At 43.6% G+C, this 21,633-nt stretch overlaps 1 long non-coding RNA gene across 1 annotated transcript in view; it reads right to left on the reverse strand.

The window, feature by feature from the left end:
• The window catches only part of LOC135361957 (uncharacterized), a 56,407-nt gene extending 40,159 nt beyond the window's left edge, over nucleotides 1-16,248 (reverse strand). Inside the window, exons 1-4 of the long non-coding RNA XR_010406231.1 lie at nucleotides 15,898-16,248; nucleotides 13,771-13,924; nucleotides 13,508-13,672; nucleotides 730-788 (exon numbers count right to left, since the gene is read on the reverse strand). This is a non-coding gene — a long non-coding RNA (uncharacterized LOC135361957). The remainder of the gene's footprint in view (nucleotides 1-729; nucleotides 789-13,507; nucleotides 13,673-13,770; nucleotides 13,925-15,897) is intronic.
• Nucleotides 16,249-21,633: the final 5,385 nt, after the last annotated feature.

The following is a 21,633-nucleotide window of genomic DNA, read 5'->3' on the forward strand; positions in this document are numbered from 1 at the left end:
GACTTCATGCTTTCAAGTTCCTTGGTTTGTCAAGAAAGAAAATTAGAGCTCACAGAGAGATCTATATTTGGCTGCCCTAATATGCTCCCCCAAACCCCATACCCACTAGCACATGTACTCTCTTAATATTCTAGCAAGCATTTGTTCCCAAGTTTTCCCTGACCCGGCAGGAGGCCATGGTGCAGCGAGCTAGACCCAAGAGCGATCAGGAGATGATGGGAAGAACAGGTATGGAGAGATCCACTCAAAGCAGATGGCAACAGGCATTACAGGCCTGGCTCTCCTGAAAAGGCCTCCAGTGACCTCTCCCCACATGGCGCTGGGACTGCTGCTTCCATGAGTGACGTGGGGAGCCAAATGTTCTGTTATCTAGTAGTTGGCTTCACAGGAACTGGGGCCCAAGTCAGGCTGAGGCCCAATCCCTTTCCACTCTCCCTGGTCCTGCAGGACACTGACCTTGAATTCCTCATATAGATCGCTGTAAGTAATATACAGAGATGATCTAGGTGCTCATGCATGCATCTCCTTTTTCCTGTTCCACAATCAGGAACTGACCTGAGAGCCTTTTCTACCATGGCTGAAACTCTGGTACTGTACACAAGTGTCTTGGTGTCAGGAACCTGCCTGGGGAGTCTCTCCTTCTTGAGCCTTGCTGAAATACCACGATCACTGTATTTTTCCTATGGTAAAATAAACTCTCTTGAAAAAGGAAAACGAGCACTCACTCACCCAAAACACCAGCACTGGCTTCTTCGTTTTCATTTCTCTTTCATTTCACTCTGCCTCCCCTGCAACAAGAGAGAGCTCATTCGGTATGGAACCACCACGGTGCTGGGGAACAGGATGTTGTGTACATCCCACTCAAGCAACCGAGTGTTTCTGGTTACTATTCCTACTACCTCTGGGGTCAACCAAAACTTCTGAATACAGCAGGGTGAATACATCAACTTCACTCATTCTTCAAAAATTGCACAGATTGTCATTCAGGGGTGTCAGAAAGCAGCTCATATAGAATGCACTGGGTGAAAACTGAAGATAGCTTCCACAGTCTCTTTTCTGAGCCACAGCCATTACCTTGGCATTTATACTCAGAGCTTTCCCCCTCAGTTCTGGACCTGCATGACTATGGAGGGATATCAATGGGTATTTTGGCAGGCCTGCATCCTCCTCCAGAATGGAGTAACAGACCCTTTACTGAGCAGCAACTCATTTGACTCAAAGGGGTACCAGGTATCTCCTCTCTGGTTGTGCTGAGATCCACCACATTGACTTTCTAGGGATGTGGACATTTTCTCTTAAGGATGTGGCAAGTTACGATTTACCAGCCTCTTTCCTCTGTGTGGACGCTGACACAAGAGAATGTATCCTGGTCACACATACCCACACTTCAGTAACCATGACTCAGTATGCTGGTTGAAGAGGGAAGGAGAGAAGTAGAGAAACCCAGTGTCTGACGAGAAGGGACAAGTAAAATAACCTATGCTCTACCCCCTGGCAGAGATGAGGGTACCCTATACTGGGTAGCTATGAGAAAACAAATGGAGAGGATCGAGCAGGCAAGGACATTTACTCGGCACAAATGTGCCAAGGCCAGGATACCTATATGCTGGGAGAGCAGCCAAATGTGAAAGTGTATAAAGTACTATGTAGGACTTGTGGAGTCAGAGAGCAGAATGTAGCATGACCTCTGTGTCTGTTAGATTTCATTTGCATGCAATCCCTGCAGCATACAGGAAGAAAAACTACATGTGGTTCCCATTGCAGGTAGGGAGTTGGAAGGCAGAGAGACAACTTGGGAGCAGTCACCATGCAACGCTAAGGGCTTTTCTTTGATTGGGCAAAACTTCTATCCAACACGGCATCTCCAAGGCAGTTACGGGGAAAAATACAGAGGGAAAATTTATACATATGCATACACATGTATGACACATAAACATATTTATGTGTCTATTATTAAGGAAAAAGTGAATCCTGAATGAATGAGCAGGTGTTCTGAAGGTAGAATATAGAGACACTCCCAAAGACGACTTCCCAGGAGGGGCTGCTAAACAATGGCCCTCACCTAGGTCATCTGACTGTGTGGATGAAGCCACTGGGCTCTTCATCTGTCCTATGGACTTCACCCCTCCCACCCCCAACCCACACAACCCACCTGGGGCATTCAGTGGCAGAGTGACTGAGGCTCCTGGAGATGAGCATGGGCAAACCACCTCCCTGTCTTCTTACCTAACAGGGCCTCTGTCACTTCCTCCATAATGGCCTACTCCTGAGCCCTTAAGCTGGTTGAAGTAGCTGGATGAATGCAGAAAAGAGGTAATAACTCAAAGAAAAGAAAGAAAATCCAGGTCCTGGTGACAGTTACTGCTATGGAATCAATGTCCTCAGAAAGTGAGGATTCTGCCCCAAAAGAACCATATGGGTATCCATACAAAAGTGTGCAGAGAAAACAGGGTCCCAGTTCCCAGGATATCCACATTTAAAACTCTTAGATGTGGTGATGAATCCACAGATGTATGTATTCTTTCGGATGCTGTTATAGGTATAGTCTCACTGCCATTAAGAATCCAAATATAAGAGATACCACTTCCCCCAACACCCCAGTACAGTCAACCCCATTTGGGGACTTAGTTGGCCTTAGAGTCGTCAGGAACCTTTTTTGATCCTTAAAGGGCAGAGGGAGAAACCTCACAAGCACGCATGCATGGCATTTCTGAAGCAACAGTGCCATCAAGCGGATACTTTTTGAGCAAAGCCTGCAGCACCTTCCTGTCTTCTGCTGAGAAGGCCTGTGAAGGGACAAAGGGTGGTACTGGGGCACCCACAAGATTCTGGGCCAGACCCAGAACACCCCCAGAATCAGTGGGGAAACGACACAGGGTGGATAGAGACAGAACTTGACCATCACGCAGCACTGGGCTGCCAGGATACAGGCCTCCCCAGGCTGTGGGGGCGTGGCCTCGGCAGCCGCCATGTTAAGAAACCAGGAGCTGAAGCTCCAACTCCAGGGCATCTGGCCTGTGGATCCTTGCCCTTGGTGCAGGAACAAGCTCAGCCAGTGAGGTCCCTGGGGTCTCAGGGCCACGGGTAACCCAGCACCAGAGGCCACAAGCTCAGCTGCCACCCCTTGGTGGGGTAGCATCTTTCAGACAGGATGGAAAATTTCCTGATTATTTGGTACTAGACCCAGACAAGGAAGAGTAATGCAGGTACACTGCAGGTTTGAGCTAGAACTGTGTTTTGTTTACTTTGGCTCCCTATACAAAGAGAATCTGGGTTTCAGGCCCCAAAGTATCCCAGAAAGCCCTACCTGTCCCATACAACAGAGGCTGTAGAAACAGAATGAAACAGGACAGGATCAGTATACTGAGATGGACATCATCCTCCAGAGTGAAGGGATCCAGGTCTGTTTTCTGCACTACTTGTTGGGAATGTCACAGCTCAGAAGCATCCTATTCCTCAACCTCCCTCCCACTATATGAGTGTATGACATGGGTCCTCGTTTAGGGACTCTCCTGGGATTTCCTGTATGGGGTCCATGTTCTATAGGTGGCCAGAGGAGTATACTGAGACCACCTTGGTCTAGGGAACAATCAGACCATGTCGATCAGGACCTGGCCCTGGGAGCTCAGCAAAAAGTTCAATCCCAAAAGGCTATGCCTACATAAGGCCACAAGTATAAAATGAAGGAGCAGTGGGTTTCCCACACCCTTCCAGGAGGGGTGAAATCAAGGAGTGTGTGTGGAGGAAGAGCTGAGCCTGGAAACCTGCTCCCAGACAGCCTCCTCAGCAGGTAAAAGCTAGGCAAAGAGCATGAGCTACCCCAGAGGTTCTTCCAGAAGCAGGCTATCAGAACAGCTGAAGTCTAAAATGAATTGCTGTGTGCCCAGGAGTATGTGCCTTGTTCCTGTCTTTGAGAGACATGCTTGATCTGTGGTGGATATGGGGGAGGGGGGTATCTCTCAACAGCTGTGAGCTTTAAGCACCATCTTCAGACCTCTTGATTTCCCAGCTGTGGGGGCAGGCATGGGGTTGAGACCTTGGAGATCCAAGAGTGAATGGAAGCCAAGGCCATTCCTTATCATCACTGAAGTGAGTCTCAGGGAGTCTTGGGGAAGGTGACCAAGAACGCCAAAGGCAGCAAATTACTGGCTAGGGAATCTGCAATGCTCTGCTAAGCCACAGATGGGTCTGGAAGTCCTGGATCCTAGAGACACCAGCAAATGACACCACAGTTGGTAAGACTGAACTCAGGCAAAGGGCTCCTTCAGCCTGGCTCCTTTTTCCTGGTGTGGGCTGGTCCCTTCTGGACTCTGCTTGCTTGCTTTCACTGGGCCTCAGACCCTTTAGCACAGGGTAGTCAGGCTCCACATCTCATCTCTGAGCTGGACAGTAGAAGGTCACTGTCCTGTTTCTAGGACTGCCAGTCGCAGCAGCCCTCCAGTGCCCACAGTAGTGTTTGGCTGGGCTTTACTCGGCCCAAGAGAGGCTTTCAGGGCCCTGGTCTGTCCAGGCCAAACCTGCTCTTGCTACAAGGGGAAAGGGCACTTGGCCAAATGCCTACAGCCTTCTGGCTAGGGCTCCTTCCGAGGGCTTCCTCTACTCCTGCCCAGACATATCCACTACTAGGGTGCCAAGCCTTAGTTTCCTGAGCCAGACCCACCAGTCTCCTAGACCATGATCCTTATCACAGTGCCAGTCTCTGGAGCTTCCCCAACCCAATTCAGTCTTGGGTCATGCTTACCACCCCCCCCCTCCCAGCCTAGTGGGTCTCCTGACCTCCTAGGGACACACTGTCCTTATCTAACACTTCACCCTCGTCTCTCCTCCCCCAGGAAGTGATGGTGCAGGGTAGGTGGGATTTGCAAAGTATTTCCTCTTGGTGGCAGTACTGCACCAGAAATGCCAATGTGCCCTTCCACCCCACGTCCTCTCCCTCCACCCTTTCCTAGGGAAAAAAACACCAACCTGTGTGCAGTCTGGCTAGCACAAGGTGGCTCACCATCTTGGCCACTTTAGGCTAAAGGGGCAAACGCCTCAAAATCTGGCGCTCCATCCTGCAAGGCCTGGTCTCTGTAGAATCTTCTTGGACTGCCTTCAGGACACAAAGGCAATGACTCCCCATCTAGGCACCCGAGCAGTGGATCTGAAAGTAACTCTGGCTGTTTCTTTAGCACTCCACATTTGCCAGCCCCTCCAAAAACATCCTGACCATGAGGTCTCATGTAGCTTGATACAAAGACAGTTGGTCTACAGGCACCAGGAGAAGTCAAGTAAGGTAAATCTCTAGTTGCAATACAATAATCCTAATTAACCTGGTTTATGTTACATGACTGTTCATACTTTTCAGATATGGATTATTATATATGGGTCAGAAATGGAACTACATGGTATTCTAAAGACACCTGTCCTTGTATCTGGCCTATATTCATTTTCCCAGTGCTTCCTACGAGAAGATTTTTAATGAAAAACACATAAGATTTCTGTACGCTTGTGAGAATTTGTGCATTTCACTGTGAAGCATTTCATATGAAGGCACAAGCCTTTGGTCCTGTTTCTGAGCAATTGGCACATGCTATATGATGAAGACTACTTGATGTCAGGTACACCTCTAGAATCCACTTTTCAAGACTGTGGCAGATGCAAGGGGGAATAATCTCCAACGTGTACTGAAGGAACACACTGGCCAGGTAAAGTGTCTGAAGACAACATAATCAGAAGGAAATTCATTCTGCTGGTGTGCCCACATCCCAATTCCCCAGCTGCCCGCACATTGTTCTGGCTGGGAATATACAGACAAATCATGTTTTCTTTTGTGTTTTTTGTTTGTTTGTTTTTTCCTCTTGATCTACACATTTTTTTTTAATTTTATTATGTTATGTTAGTCACCATACAATGATCTACACATTAAGGTACTGCTCCAGAGGCCCGATGTGACTGAAGGCCGTTAGAAATCTTTTAAATCAATTGAGAAAAATCAAGCAAAATTCTAAAGAGCCTCCACTGCATGCCACAGACCTCCAAAGAAAAGCAAGTCACAATCTTATGTTATCCTTTTCATCCTCAAAAGATTGTCCCATGCTTGACAGCAAACTGTTTAGGTGGACGGTAAAATGTTTCTACCTCAGTCTATGTGTGCACTGACATAGAGGTGTACACATATCCACCCGGATCTTTCTTTCTGGTTTCATATTGAAGGAGACTCATCAAACTTCAACCCTTCAGGAACCTTTCTGCGTGTCCCCCTCAAAAGAGGACACACTTCTCCCAAGGATTCAGGCCCACGAGGACCACCATCTCATTCTTTCTATGGCAGGCAATGTATATTCTGTCCCATAGCTGAATAACAGGACATCCCACTAATTTACCTCTAGAGGTCCTTCTGGTCCCTTTCTACTTCTCAACTCTACAAATCCTGAGTTAAAGACACTCTCTTGGATGCACTCCTCTGCTCATTTATATGTGAATATAATTCCCCTCTGCATTTTCAGAGAAGCAACAGAATGAACCAAAATTCTCATGTACTTTCAATTTTTGGATCAATGTTGCCAAATGGTTTTCCAAGAGGCTCGTACCTAAATGCATCCTGCCCAGTATTAGATGTCCCAATTCTAACAGAACTGGCTAGTCTTTTTCATTGAGCTCAATATAAAAGGTAAAAGGGATATATACTGATGAATATACAAATGCCTGCCTCCATTTCCTTATGTTTCCTGGGCTAAAGTAGGTTTACATTGAGATGGAGTTCAACTGATCAGTCTAAAGTTTCGTGGATGCTTGGACTTTAATCAGGTTTAGAAAGCCCCCTTTCATGCCATCCTTTGAACTAGATTCTCCAATTTTCAAACATTTTAGTTTAGCTCTCATCAGCAAATAAGGCCCTATGTACAATCAAAGCACAAACAGGAACAGAAGACCCTAAAGAACATGATTAGTATTGTGTATTCCATAGTTTGAAGAGAGCCACTGTATATCATGTTTAACTAGGCCTTGAAAAGAAAAGGCAATAGAGATTTGTTTTATTTTGATCCTCTTAAACTCTTTTTTTTTTTTTTTTAAATTCTGGTTTACAGGTTCCACAGTACTCTAAACTTAGCCCACCTTGTTAGGTACACTAGGGTGTCTATGCCCTTTTCAAATTAATCAATTGAGATATAGATCACCTTCTGGAATCACTGGATTAATGTCTATTGCCCACACGTCTTACCTGCAATGGTCAAGCCAGCCTGCTCTCCTTGGCTTCCAGTTAGATTACCAAGATCCTCTTATCTGGAAAGATACCTGGGACCTCAAGTGGGAGGTTCACTCTATCGCCATGTCAGTGTGAACCCTTGTCAAAAGGGTACACTGAGACTATTACCATGCTCACAATATTGGGGTAGAGACCACATGAGACTGTGTGGATTAGGATGTTGGCCTGTGCTCAGCATATAAGGTCTCAGTCAGCATCTTTCCCACATAACATTAACTTTCAAAATCTTTAGAATTTCAGCAAATGTGTTAAAGAAGAAATGCAAGGGTTTCAGCACCCTCTAATGAGATGTAAAAAAAAAAAAAAAAAGTAGTAACATTTGAATTCTGTTTGCAACACTGCGCTGTAAGAGAGAAAATATTTCAGAGAAATTGATTTGTAACTTTTTACCCAAGTTTTACCCACCCAATGCTGAAAAATCCTATGCTTTCAATTTTTTCCACCTTTCCTAGGGTTCATAAGAACCAATATGGAAAATACTTATATCCTTCACTGACACCTAGAGGGTTAACAAAATTCTTAATAATCAAGTAATCAAGGACTCTATCAATTTTTTCAGCCCAATTCCATGGACAAATATCCCCTTACAAAACAGAATAAAGGGATTTATATTACCAACAATTAAGGATTATATACCTAGGAATAAATCTAACAAAAGCATGAAAAACTTACATGAGGTAAACTTTAAATAGTGTCCTGACAGAAAAGCACACTTAAACCACAGTAAAGATATATTATATTCTTGAATAAAAAGATTCAACCTCTTGAATATATTAATTCATCATCAGTTAATTAATCAATCTATTCTAATCCCAAGAAAAATCCAAAAGGCTTTAGAAGACCTTGTTGTTGTTTTCCATTATTCATAAGGGACAACAAAATAAACAGGTAGGAATATCAGGTGGGTTTTGATAATGAACAGCCATGTGGTAGGATGACTAGCTCTACCATGTATACAGAACACAAAGACCAAGAATAGACCCCAAAATGGGCCACTTTCTTACACCATACACAAAAATAAACTCAAAATGGATTAAAGATCTAAATGGAAGAACTGAAACCATAAAACTAAAACACACACACACACAGGCGGTAAACTCTTAAGATATCAGACATCAGCCTGGGCAATATTTTTCTGGATCCGTATCCCAAGGCAAGGGCAACAAAAGCAAAAATAAACAACTGGGACAATGGTAAATTAAAAAGCTTTTGCACAGTAAAGGAGACCATCAATAAAATGAAAAAGCAACCTACTGAATGGGAGAAGATATTTGTTAATCATATATCCAATAAGGGGTTAATACCCAAAATATATAAAGAACTCATAAAACGCAGTAACAAAAAACAACCCTATTAAAAAATGGCCAGAGGACCCAAACCGATATTTTTCCAAAGACATACAGATGGCCAACAGACATATGAAAAGATGCTCCAACATCACCTAACATCAAAGAAATGCAAATCAAAACTACAATGATATATCACTTCACACCAGTCAGAATGGCTAGTATCAAAATGACAAGAAATAACAAGTGTTGGTGAGGATGTGGAAAAAGAGGAACCCTTATGCACTATTGATGGGAATGTAAATTGGTGCAGCCACTAGGGAAATATGGAGGTTCCTCAAAAAATTAAAAATAGAAATACCATACAATCCAATAATTCTACTATTGAGTATTTATCTGAGGAGACCAAAAGAACTAATTCAGAAAAATATATGCACCCAATGTTTACTGCAGCTTTACTTAAAATATCCAAGATATGGAAACAACCCAAGTGTCCACTGATAGATCAATGGATAAAAATGTAGTATATATATACACAATGGAATATTACTCACCATAAAAAGAATGAAATCTAGCCATTCATAACAACACTGATGGACTTAAAGAATATTAACTAAATGAAGTCAGACAGAGAAAGACAAGTATCATATGATTTCACTTACATGTGGAATCTAAAAAACAAAACAAAACAAAAAACAAGTATTCTCAGAAATACAGATGACAAACAGGTGGTTGCCAGAGGGGAGGAGGGTGGGGTAATGGGTGAAATAGGTGAAGGGAATTAACAAGTACAAACTTCTAGTTATAAAATAAGTTATGGGGATGAAAAGTACAGCATAGGGTATATAGTCAATAATATTGTAGTAACTTTGTATGGTGACAGATGGTTACTACACTTACTCTGAGCATTTCATAATGTATATAATTGAATCGCTATGTTAGACACCTGAAACTATTTTTTAAAAGATTTTATTTATTAATGTGACAGAGACAGATCACAAGTAGGCAAAGTGGCAGGCAGAGGGAGAGGGAGAAGCAGGCTCCCCGCTGAGCAGAGAGCCTGATGCGGGGCTCGAACCCAGGACCCAGGGATCACACCCTGAGCCAAAGGCAGACGTTTAACCGACTGAGCCATCCAGGCACCCGCTGAAACTATTTTTTAAGTGTATTTATTTTTAGTGATCTCTACACTCAATGTGGGGCTCAAACTCACAACTCCAAGATCAAGAGTTGCCAGCCTACTGAGCCAGCCAAGGCACCCCCACCTGAAACTAAATACTATATGTCAATGACACTTCAATAAATTAAAAAAAAAAAAAAGACCCAAAGACATACAAGAATTTAGCATACAGGGGCTCCTGGGTGGCTCAGTCAGTTAAGCATCTGACTTCTGCTCAGGTCATAATCTCAGGGTCCTGGGCTCAAGCCCGCACCAGGCTCCACACTGGGTGGGGAGGCTGCTTGTCCCTCTGCCCCCCCTGCCCCGACTTGTGCACACTCTCAAATAAGTAAATAAAATCTTTAAAAACAAACAATTTAGCATACAAAAGGTAGCCTCCCAAATCAGTGGAGGTAAAGACACATTTGGGACAAAGGGGTACCCATCTAGAAAAGATGGATCCAAGAATTAAATGTGCAATGAACAGAATCATACAACTACTAAAAGAAAGCATGGGCTGATTCCATTGTAAATGTGCAGGAGGGAAAGCCTTTCGATCTTTGATTCAAAACCCATCAAAGAAAACATGGATACATATGAACAGGCAAAATTCACCATATTAAAAAACCCCCTCATAATCAAAGTCAGAAAAGCAATGATAAATAAGAAAATATTTTCAACTCACACTTTAGAGGACGCTTTAGAAATAATTTTGGTACCACCCAATAGTAAAAGATATTAACAGCCCACAGAGAAAGAAACACAAAAGTACCCTAAATACACAAAAAGATTCCCTACCAACTTATAAGGAAAATCTAAGCAAAAATTGCACTGTTGTACAATTTCTTACACATCAAGGGTTTCTACTCATGACCTGCCCCTCTGAGGAGCTTGTATTACTAGTTTATTGTATCAACTTTTTATGTATTAACTATTTCTGGCCCTATGTTGAATCTGGCTCATCTTTTAAAAAAAAGATTTATTTAGAGAAAGAAAACACGATGGGGAGAGAGAATCTCAAGCAGACTCCGCGCTGAGCATGAAGCCTGACATGAGGCTCGATCCCAGGACCCAGAGATCATGACCTGAATCCAAATCAAGAATTGGATGCTTAACTCACTACACCACCTAGGCACCCCAAATCTGGCTCATCTTAAGTGGTCTCAAGTCATCACTTACTATTTTCTTGCAAGGATTTATCCTACACATGCAGAGAGTAAAATGCCATTTCACAGGCTGATGTTTTCACACAAAGTGTGGAGTCAATCTCTTTGAATACTTAAAATGGGTGCTGTCCCTCATGTGAAAATCCCTAACCCTTACGTTTCAATTGCTATCTCATGCCATCAAATCTTCTTTGCAGAACTTAACATGAGGTGTTAAATTGTAGAAATGAGATTAACATTTGCCTCAGTATCATAATTTTGTATTCGAGTATCCCGTTCCCAAAAGTTTGAGTTACACCACTTCACTTTTATGAAAGACCAACATTAGTATGGTAACAGCTTTTTTCCAGAAAGCGACAATCCTCAGATTTCCTTCAGTTAGCAAAAACCAGTACTACTCTCGGACTTCCTTAAAAGTGATGTGGCGTAACATGAACTTTCAAATTTTCAGAAAGTGCGGGATACTCTTGACTTTATGCCATTTCAGCTTAGGATAAGTTTCATAGGAATGTTCTTTAATTTCTGATAGCAGGGGAAACATGTATTGCCCCTAGCCTTCATTATCTTTGATAAACTGAAACTGCTTCTTTAAAAAGCTTGTTTCTTTCAGATCCTCCTATTGCACAGAAAACTGTAAAAAGATGAAAATGTAAACCACCAGTAATCCCATTGCTTGGGGAAAGCCCCTGAAAATTTGGGGGCTTGGTTAAATGCATACGCAGAAACAGATAATTATTTTAGGTCAAAAATTCATTACTAACATCTGTGCTGTTTGATAACAATCAACTTTTCCAAAAAATTGTGTTTAAAAATCGTAATTTAAATTCCTATTTTGGGGGCGCCTGGGTGGCTCAGTCATTAACCATCTGCCTTCCGGCTCAGGTCATGATCCCAGGGTCCTGGGATCAAGCCCCACATCGGGCTCCCTGCTCCGCAGGAAGCCTGCTTCTCCCTCTCCCACCTCTCTCGCTGTGTCTCTGTCAAAGAAATAAAATCTTTTTTAAAAAAATAAATTCCTGGGGCGCCTGGGTGGCTCAGTCATTAAGCGTCTGCCTTCGGCTCAGGTCATGATCCCAGGGTCCTGGGATCGAGCCCCGCGTAGGGCTCCCCGCTCAGCCAGGAGCCTGCTTCTCCCTCTCCCACTCCCCCTGCTTGTGTTTCCTCTCTAGCTGTCTTTCTCTGTCAAATAAAATCTTTAAAAAATAAATAAATAAATAAATAAATTCCTATTTTGTCTTTAAAAGAACAGAGATGTCGTTAAAATATGGTCTGAAAGAGTCTCATCACAATCAACAGCATGGTCCTTCCACCTACATTTTTTTGTTCATGAATGGCCAAAAGGGCATGTGTATCTGGATAGGCATGTGACATACAAACACATGTGTATAAGATAAACTTTTGACCTTTGTTCATTTCTATAAATTATATAACCTACTTCTTTTTTCAGATTTCACTAGGGACTGAACAAGGTGTGACATGTGTCATAAATAATCAAACGTGGACAGAACGGATTTATGGGAGTTCTGATGCTACAGAGTAGGAACCATTTAATGAGTGAAATACAGTAAGGTTGTAGAACTAATGACAAGCTCTTAAAAGTTTTAAATACACAGGAATATAAGAGGCTGGATTTCACGCAAAAATTGCTAAAACTGATACAGGAATTCAGCAAAGTCGCAGGATATAAAATCAATGCACAGAAGTCAGCACTAACAATGAGGCAGAAGAAAGAGAAATCAAGGAATCGATCCCATTTACAATTGCACCAAAACCCATAAGCGACGCAGGAATAAACCTAACCAGAGAGGGAAAGGATCTGTACTCTGAAAACTATAGATTGCTTATGAAAGAAATTAGGGAAGACACAAAGAAATGGAAAAACATTCCATGCTCATGGATTGGAAGAACAAATATTGTTAAAATGTCTTACCTACCCAAAGGAACCTACACATTCAATGCAATCCCTATCAAAATACCATCAACGTTTTTGACAGAGCTGGAACAAACAATCCTGAAATTTGTATGGAACCAGAAAAGACCCCGATAGCCAAAGGAATGTTGAAAAAGAAAACCAAAGCCGGAGGCATCACAATTCCAGACTTCAAGGTGTATTACAAAGCTGTAGTGATCAAGACAGTATGGTACTGGCACAAAAACAGACACACAGATCAGTGGAACAGAACAGAGAACCCAGGAATGGACCCTCAACTCTATGGTCAACTAATCTTCGACAAAGCAGGAAAGAATATCTAATGGAAAAAAGACAGTCTCTTCAACAAATGGTGTTGGGAAAATTGGACAGCCACATGCAGAAGAATGAAACTGGACCATTTCCTTGCAGCATACACAAAAATAAACTCAAAATGGATGAAAGACCTAAGTATGAGACAGGAATCCATCAAAATCCTGGAAGAGAACACAGGCAGCAACCTCTCTGACCTTGGCCGCAGCAACTTCTTGCTAGACATGTCTCCAAAGGCAAGGGAAACAAAAGCAAAAGTAAACTATTGGGACTTCATCGAGATAAAAAGCTTCTGCACAGCGAAGGAAAGAACAAAACTAAAAGGCAACCTACAGAATGGGAGAAGATATTTGCAAATGACAGATCTGATAAAGGGTTAGTATCCAAAATCTATAAAGAACTTACCGGACTCGGGGTGCCTGGGTGGCTCAGTCGCTAAGCGTCTGCCTTCGGCTCAGGTCATGATCCCAGGGTCCTGGGATGGAGCCCCACATCTGGCTCCCTGCTCAGCGGGAGGCCTGCTTCTCCCTCTCCCACTTCCCCTGCTGTGTTCCTTCTCTCTCTGTGTCTCTGTCAAATAAATTAAAAGTCTTTTTAAAATAACTTATCAAACTCAATACCACCCCAAAAAAAATCTAGTTAAGAAATGGGCAGAAGACATGGGGCACCTGGATGGCTTAGCCGTTAAGCGCCTGCCTCCGGCTCAGGTCATGATCCCAGGGTCCTGGGATTGAGCCCCACATTGGGCTCCCTGCTCAGCGGGAAGCCTGCTTCTCCCTCTGCCACTCCCCCTGCTTGTGTTCCCTCTCTCGCTGTGTCTCTCTGTGAAATAAATAAAATCTTTTTTTTAAAAAAAGAAATGGGTAGAAGACATAAATAGACATTTTTTCAAAGAAGACATCCAGATGGCTAACAGACACATGAAAAGATGCTCAACATCACTGGGCTTCAGGAAAATACAAATCAAAACTACAATGAGATACCACCTCACACCTGTCAGAATGGCTAAAACGAACAACATAGGAAACAAATGCTGGTGAGGATGCAGAGAAAGAGGAAACCTCTTACACTGTTGGTGGGAATGCAAACTGGTGTAGCCACTCTGGAAAACAGTATGGAGGTTCCTCAAAAAGTTAAAAATAGAACTACCCTACGACCCAGCAATTGCATTATTAGGTATTTACCCAAAGGATACAAACATAGTGATTTGAAGGGGCACGTGCACCCCAATGTTTATAACAGCAATGTCCACAATAGCCAAAATATGGAAACAGCCCAGATGTCTATCAACAGATGAATGCATAAAGATGAGGTGCACACACACACACACTGGAATATTACTCAGCCACCAAAAAGAATGAAACCTTGCCATTTGCAATGACATGAATGGAACTAGAGGGTATTATGCTAAGCAAAATAAGTCAGAGGACAAATACCATAGGATTTCACTCATATGTGGAATTTAAGAAACAAAACAAATGAACATAGGGGAAGGGAAGGAAAATAAAATAAGATGAAAATTGAGAGGGAGGCAAATCATGAGACTCTTAACTCTAGGAAACAAACTAAGCGTTGCTGGAGGGGAGGTAGGTGGGGGGATGGGGTAACTGGGTGATGGGCATTAGGAGGGCATTTAATGAATGAGCACTGGGTGTTATACACAACTAATGAATCACTAAATTCTACCTCTGAAACTAATAATACACTATATGTCAATGAAATTGCATTTAAATTTAAATAAAGAGCCTGGATTTCTTCACTCAGGTCACTTTACCTCTTCAAATTTAGCTCCCCTGCTAAGTTACAAATCAGGAAGAGCACAAACGACTTGTGAAAATTAACCCGTCTCACAAGTCCTATCAGTCCATTTAAAATAATGTGAATGACACTCCTCATATTCTTTTGCAACCTATTGTGTGAATCCAATGGTTTCACTTAAACAATTTACTTACTTTTTATTTTATTTTTAATTTACATCACGTGCCCTCCTCAATGTCCATCACCCAGTTACCCTATCTCCCCCACCCCCCTCCCCTCCAGCAACCCTCAGTTTGTTTCCTATGATTAAGAGTCTCTCATGGTTTGTCTCCCTCTCTGATTTAAATAAACAATTTATAGGACGGAATAGTTTCCTAGGCCAGTCGCTGGAACTGGTTTTTTTGCAAGATTTTCAAGAAAGTTTGTCAGAAATGAGTAGAGGATTGAGCCCAACACGGCCAAGAAGGACACCTATTTTTTTCCTCAGTCCCTAGAAGCAACATGTTTCTTTACACGAAACGTTACTGCTCTCGGGATACATTTTGAGAAGCCCTCCGTCCAAACCGACCAAGCGGAACCTCCCGCGGCCACGCAAATAGGGAGGAAGGCCAGGGGAGAGAGGGGAGAAGGAATCCAGGAATCCGCGGGCCCACCCACAGCCACAGGGAAACGCTCCCAGGCCCACCCGCCGGCCGCGGAGGCCCCAGGGGCGCTACGACCAGGCTCTCCCCCCTACCCCCGCCGGGGCACAGAACTTAGAACGTAGGCGGCGGTCCAATCCCGGCGCTCACGCCCGACCAGCCTCGCCCAAACGCCGGACCTCGCCCCGCCTCGGCCCCGTCCCTCCCAGCCGTCGGGGCTGCAGCCACCGAGGGCCTAGGTAAGCACGCCGGGCACAGGCTGCCCACACGCTGGGGGACAGGGAAGGTCCTCGGGCCCGGAAGGGCCGCCCAAACCCGGCCCCCGGCCCCGGGCCCCCTCCCGTCCCAGAAAGGAAAGGAAAGGAAAGGCAAAGGGACAAAGGCCAAGGGACCCACCTGACGGAGGCCGCGGGCCTGCGGGAAAAACCAGGTGAGCTCCGGCGCTCACGCCGGGGTAAACGGTGTGACTGCGACCCCAGCCCATCTCTGCCGTAAAGCAGCGCCCTCGAGGCCCCGGGTAGGCCGCAGCCCCTCCCCCCAGCGTCGGCGTCTCCTCCTATTCCCTGGAGCCGGCGGGGGCTGGAGATACGGGGTCTTGGGGGAGGGGGTGAGAATCCGGGTTCCTCGGTGTTGGCCCCGCCCAAGGGAGGGGTGGGACATCCTCAGAAGGTCCCAGGTGCAAGAAGGGGCGGAGAGGCGTGGACCTGGGAAAGTCAGAGCAGAAAGCCGTGTTTTGCCATTTGCTCCGGAAAATCAATTTGTCCGCCTTGTAGGGTCCCTGCCGGCAAGACGATGAATGTGCTGAAACAAATCGAAAATTTACCCTTCAACAGTTGCAAAACTACTTGGAAAAGAAGTTTAAATAAATACACTTCCAAACGATGTTACAAGTTTGCATCATTCTTATGCCTGAGGTTATGAAAACTTTAATTGCTCCCTCCCCAGGTGAGAGTCGGCATCCGGACAGCAGGCGCTCCTTCCGCCCTGTCACCTCCCTCCCGCCCTTTGCCAAGGACCTGCTAGGGAGCCAGCGCTCCTTGCGTGGGGCCGGGGCTGCTGCAGGCGGTGTCCACACCGCCTAGGTGGATGCGGATGTGCTGGGTCCGAAGGAATCACAGTGACTGGCAGGTCTCTCCTGCCTGACCGCCGTCTTGATTTATTTCTTCCTAACTATTGAGAGAGGAACACGTTGCTCTTGCAAAAGAATGCTCCCATGATGGAGACACGTGTAGATGACGAGAGGAACACGAGCCTAACAGGTGATGCGGCCACTCAGAGATGAGGGGTGTTAATTGGGTGCGTGGATCCTCCCAGCAGGTTGTAACCTAAGGAGAGAGACAGAGAGATGGATGCAAATAAAGATCTTTTAAAACAGTCGTCGAAGCAGCTCCCCAGATTCATGGGTCCTCCAGCTATTTGGTTACTAAACAATGAACTTTGTTGACTCTTCCTGTTTGGAGTCCTTGCTTATTTAAGAAAAAGGATCTTCATGAATACAGACATATTTCAAGGGAGAAATTGAAGTCACCTTTGCCCACACCTGCATAGTCCCCTCAGGACCATCCAGTCCAGGCTACTCCCAGCCTGGCTCAGGCTCTGACTCCCAGACCCCTTTTCTCACCCATTCCCTAGTTGTTTGGACAGAAGTGGGTGGGGATTTCTAGGGCGGGAAGGAAGGAAGACAATGAGGACCCTGAGGGGCTTTGTCCTGGTCAGGCAGCTGCCTTTCTGCATTTCAGGTCAACACAGGAAATCTCACAAATCCCTGCTGCCTTCCACTCCCAGAGGGTGGAGGGAGGGGTGAATGCTCTGCCTCACCTTCCCCACCAGGCAGAGTGGAAAGTGAATTTCCTGACCCATCCCTGGCCTCTGGATCTCAGCTGCCCCTCTGGATTCCTCCCTGTGTTTCCTGTCCTTCCCTTTAGGGAGTAAGGGCCATTTCCTCACGCAGAGATCCAAGCCAAAGCCTTTTCTTCTGTCCCCCTTCCCTGGACAGACACAGATTCGGTTACTACTCATTGTGTCGGGAAACTGAGGTATGAAGAGACTCACTGGCTTTGCCATCGTGAACCAGGGTTGCACAAGATGGATTCACACACATGGGGTTCTCATGCTGCAAATCCATTGGTCCCTCCATGCTAATGGCCAATGAGCACAAGAAAAGATGATCAACATCATTAGTCATTGGGGAAATAAAACTTAAAACAACATGGAGATACCACTTCCTACTTAGCAAGATGGCTATATTAAAAATAAAACGGAAAAAAGCAATTTGCAGTGAGGATGTCAAGGACTGAATCTCACATACCCTGCTAGTGGGAATGTAAATGGTGTGGACACCTGGGAAAGCCATTTGGCAATTCCATGAAAAGTTAAACATAGAGCGACCACGTGATCGGCAATTCCACTCCTGGGTATAAATAACAGAGAACTGAAAACAGATATTCAAACAAAAACTTGTACATGATGTTCATAGCAGCATTATCCATAAAGCTAAAAGGGAGAAATGACCCAAATGTCCATCAACTGATGAACATTTAAATAAAATGTGCTATATCCATACCATGGATTTTTATTTAGTCATTGCATGGAATGAAGATAATACATGATACAACATGGATTAACCTTGAAAATATAGTACTTTTAAAAAGGCAGACACAAAAAAATACATATTGCATGATCCTATTCACAAGAAATGTCCAGAAGAGGTAAATCCATAGAAAAAAAAGTAGATTAGAAGTTGTCAGGGGCTGGGGGTTGGGGGAATGGGGAATGACTGCTAATGGGTATGGACTTTCTTTTTGGGATGATGAAAATATTCTAAAATTGATTGTGGTGATGGGTGCACAATTTTGTGGACAAACTCAAAAAAACAATGACTTGTATACTTTAAAATGATAAATTATATGGAGTATGAATTTCATATCAATAATAAAAGAATAAGCCCATGCAAATTTAATAAAATGTAAGTAAAAGAACGATGGGAAATTTTATAATGTGGGTGAATCACAGTAAGAGTACTATGACCCACTGACCAATCTTTATTTTTATTTTATTTATTTATTTGAGAGAGACAGAGTGAGAGAGAGCTGGAGCAGGGTGAGGGGCAGAGGGAGAAGCAGACTCCCTGCTGAGCAGGGAGCCCGATGCTGGGCTCAATCCCAGAACTCCAGGATCATGACCTAAGCTGAAGGCAGACGCTTAACTGACTGAGCCACCCAGGTGCCCCCTGACCAATCTTTATATCAGCAGTGTGTGAAACAGATATCATGTGCGTTCTGATATGGTGTAATAGGAGTACAAAGCATCAAGTATAAGGTAATTGCTAAGGTAATTTAGCCTGAATCTAACCAAGTCTATAGATCTCACTATGAGATATTCTGATTATAATGGAATTTGTTCAGGACAAGGATGCCTCCAGAAAAATCCAGAATGTGAGTAATTCTACAGGACAAATAATCCAGTATTTTCATCAAAGAAATGGCAAACACAAAAGGTTAAGGGGATGTTATAGATGAAAAGAGGATTACATCATAATTTAGCCAATTCTGTGGATGATCCTTGTTTGGATCCTAATAAGAACAAATCAAATTTGAGAGACATATTTAGGTCAACCAGGAATATTGGACATGGGTATTTTCTTGTGGTATTAGGCAATACAGTTGACCCTTGAACAATGAGGGGAGTTAGGGGTGCTGACCCCCTCATGCAATCAAAAATCCAAGTATAACTTTTGACTCCCCCAAAACTTAACTACTAATAGCCTACTGTTGACCAAAAGCCTTGCCAGTAACATAAATATATATTTTGTATATGTATTATATGCTATATTCTTACAATAAAGTAAGTTAGGGAAAAGAAAATCATATTGAGAAAGTCATGAGGAAGAGAAAATACATTTACAATACTGTGCTGTTTAAAAAAAAATTCTGTGTATAAGTGGACCCATGTAGTTCAAACCTATTTTGTTCAAGGGTTGACTGTAATTATAATTTCTTAGATGCAATGATAATATTTGGGTCTTTTAAAGCCCTTATCTGTTGGAGTGTTTGTTATAGTAGAGTGTATGGTTTGTATAGCTTAAGATTTATGTGTGAAATCATATATCTGCAATATGTTTTAAAATACTGAAGCAAAACAAACAAACAAAAAAGCAAGCCCCCCCCCCCTCCGCAAACTGTTGAATATTGTTTAAGCTGATTGTTGTTGAAAAAAAGTCCCAGCTCAGGCACCTGGGTAGCTCAGTTGGTTAAGCATCTGCCTTTGGGAAACAGTCAACAAAACAAAGAGGCAACCCACAGAATGGGAGAAGATATTTGCAAATGACACTACAGATAAAGGGCTGGTATCCAAGATCTATAAAGAACTTCTCAAACTCAACACCCAAAAAACAAATAAGTCAAAAATGGGCAGAAGACATGAACAGACACTTCTCCAAAGAAGACATACAAATGGCTAACAGACATAAGGAAAAATATTCATCATCATTAGCCATCAGGGAAATTCAAATCAAAACCACATTGAGATACCACCTTACACCAGTTAGAATGGCAAAAATTGACAAGGCAAGAAACAACAAATGTTGGAGAGGTTGTGGAGAAAGGGGAACCCTCTTACACTATTGGTGGGAATGCAAGTTGGTACAGCCACTTTGGAAAACAGTGTGGAGGTGCCTCAAAAAATTAAAAATAGAGCTACCCTATGATCCAGCAATTGCACTCCTGGGTATTGACCCCAAAGACACAGATGTAGTGAAAAGAAGGGCCATATGCACCCCAATGTTCATAACAGCAATGTCCACAATAGCCAAACTGTGGAAAGAGCCAGGATGCCCTTCAATAGATGAATGGATAAAGAAGATGTGGTCCATATATACAATGGAATATTACTCAGCCATCAGAAAGGATGAATACCCAACTTTTACATCAACATGGATGGGACTGGAGGAGATTAGGCTAAGTGAAAAAAGTTAAGCAGAGAAAGTCAATTATCATATGGTTTCATTTCTTTGTGGAACATAAGGAATAGCATGGAGGACATTAGGAGAAGGAAGGGAAAAATGAAGGGGGGGAAATCGGAGGGAGAGACGAACCATGAGAGACTATGGACTCTGAGAAACAATCTGAGGGTTTTAGAGGGGAGGGGGGTGGGGGGATGGGTTAGCCTGGTGATGGTATTAAGGAGGGCATATACTGCATGGAGCACTGGGTGTTGTACGAAAACAATGAATCGTGGGTCACTACATCAAAAGCTAATGATGTATTGTATGGTGACTAACATAACATAATAAAATTAAATTACAGAAAGCATCTGCCTTTGGCTCAGGTCATGATCCCGGAGTCCTGAGATCTAGTCACGTATCGGGCTCCCTGCTCAGCAGAGAGCCTGCTTCTCCCTCTCCCTCTGCCTGCCACTCTGCCTACCTGTGCTCTCTGTCAAATAAATAATAAAAATCTTTTTTAAAAAGTCCCAGCTCACATGTGGCTCACATTCTAGTGGGGGAGAATGAAAAAATAAGACCAATGAGACACATATATATCATAAAGGATAATGATCCAAGCTTTCCAGCACATGAAAGCAGGAGAGGGGAGTAGGGCATGGGGTGGCTGTGGGGATTTGCACCTTCAGGTGGATTGGACACCTCATTGAGAAGGTGACATAAGATGTGAAGGAAGTAGGAGGAGAGCCCTGTGGAGATCTGGGGATGAGAGCTGCAATGAGAGGGAATATCCTATACCTCTTCTGTTACTCTGTTAAATCTTTTAGCCCTTAACCAATTGTCATTTTCCCTCCAGTTTTGATGCAACAGGTGCTGTGTTGTATTTTGGCAATATGCAAGTGGTCAGGTTTAGGGCCAGGATTACCTTGATGGTTTATGTAATCAAGATATGGTTCAAGACCTTTGCCACTTTGAATAAATTGAGGCTCTAGCCATGTGTACTAAACATGTATGCTTCTATAAATTTGGTCTTTCTTGAATATGTATATAAATTGTTCCTTGCTTAGCATCTTAAGTGACTCAGTCCAGTTTTATTTTTTTAAGATTTTATTTGTCAGAGAGAAAGTGTACAAGCAGGGGGAGTGGCAGGCAGAGGGAGAAGCAGGCTCCCCGCTGAGCAAGGAGCCTGACGC

Source organism: Mirounga angustirostris, unplaced genomic scaffold, assembly GCF_029215605.1.
Source record: "Mirounga angustirostris isolate CCGP_5_RB_7025 unplaced genomic scaffold, mMirAng1.0.hap1 SCAF_11, whole genome shotgun sequence".
Taxonomy (NCBI): domain Eukaryota; kingdom Metazoa; phylum Chordata; class Mammalia; order Carnivora; family Phocidae; genus Mirounga; species Mirounga angustirostris.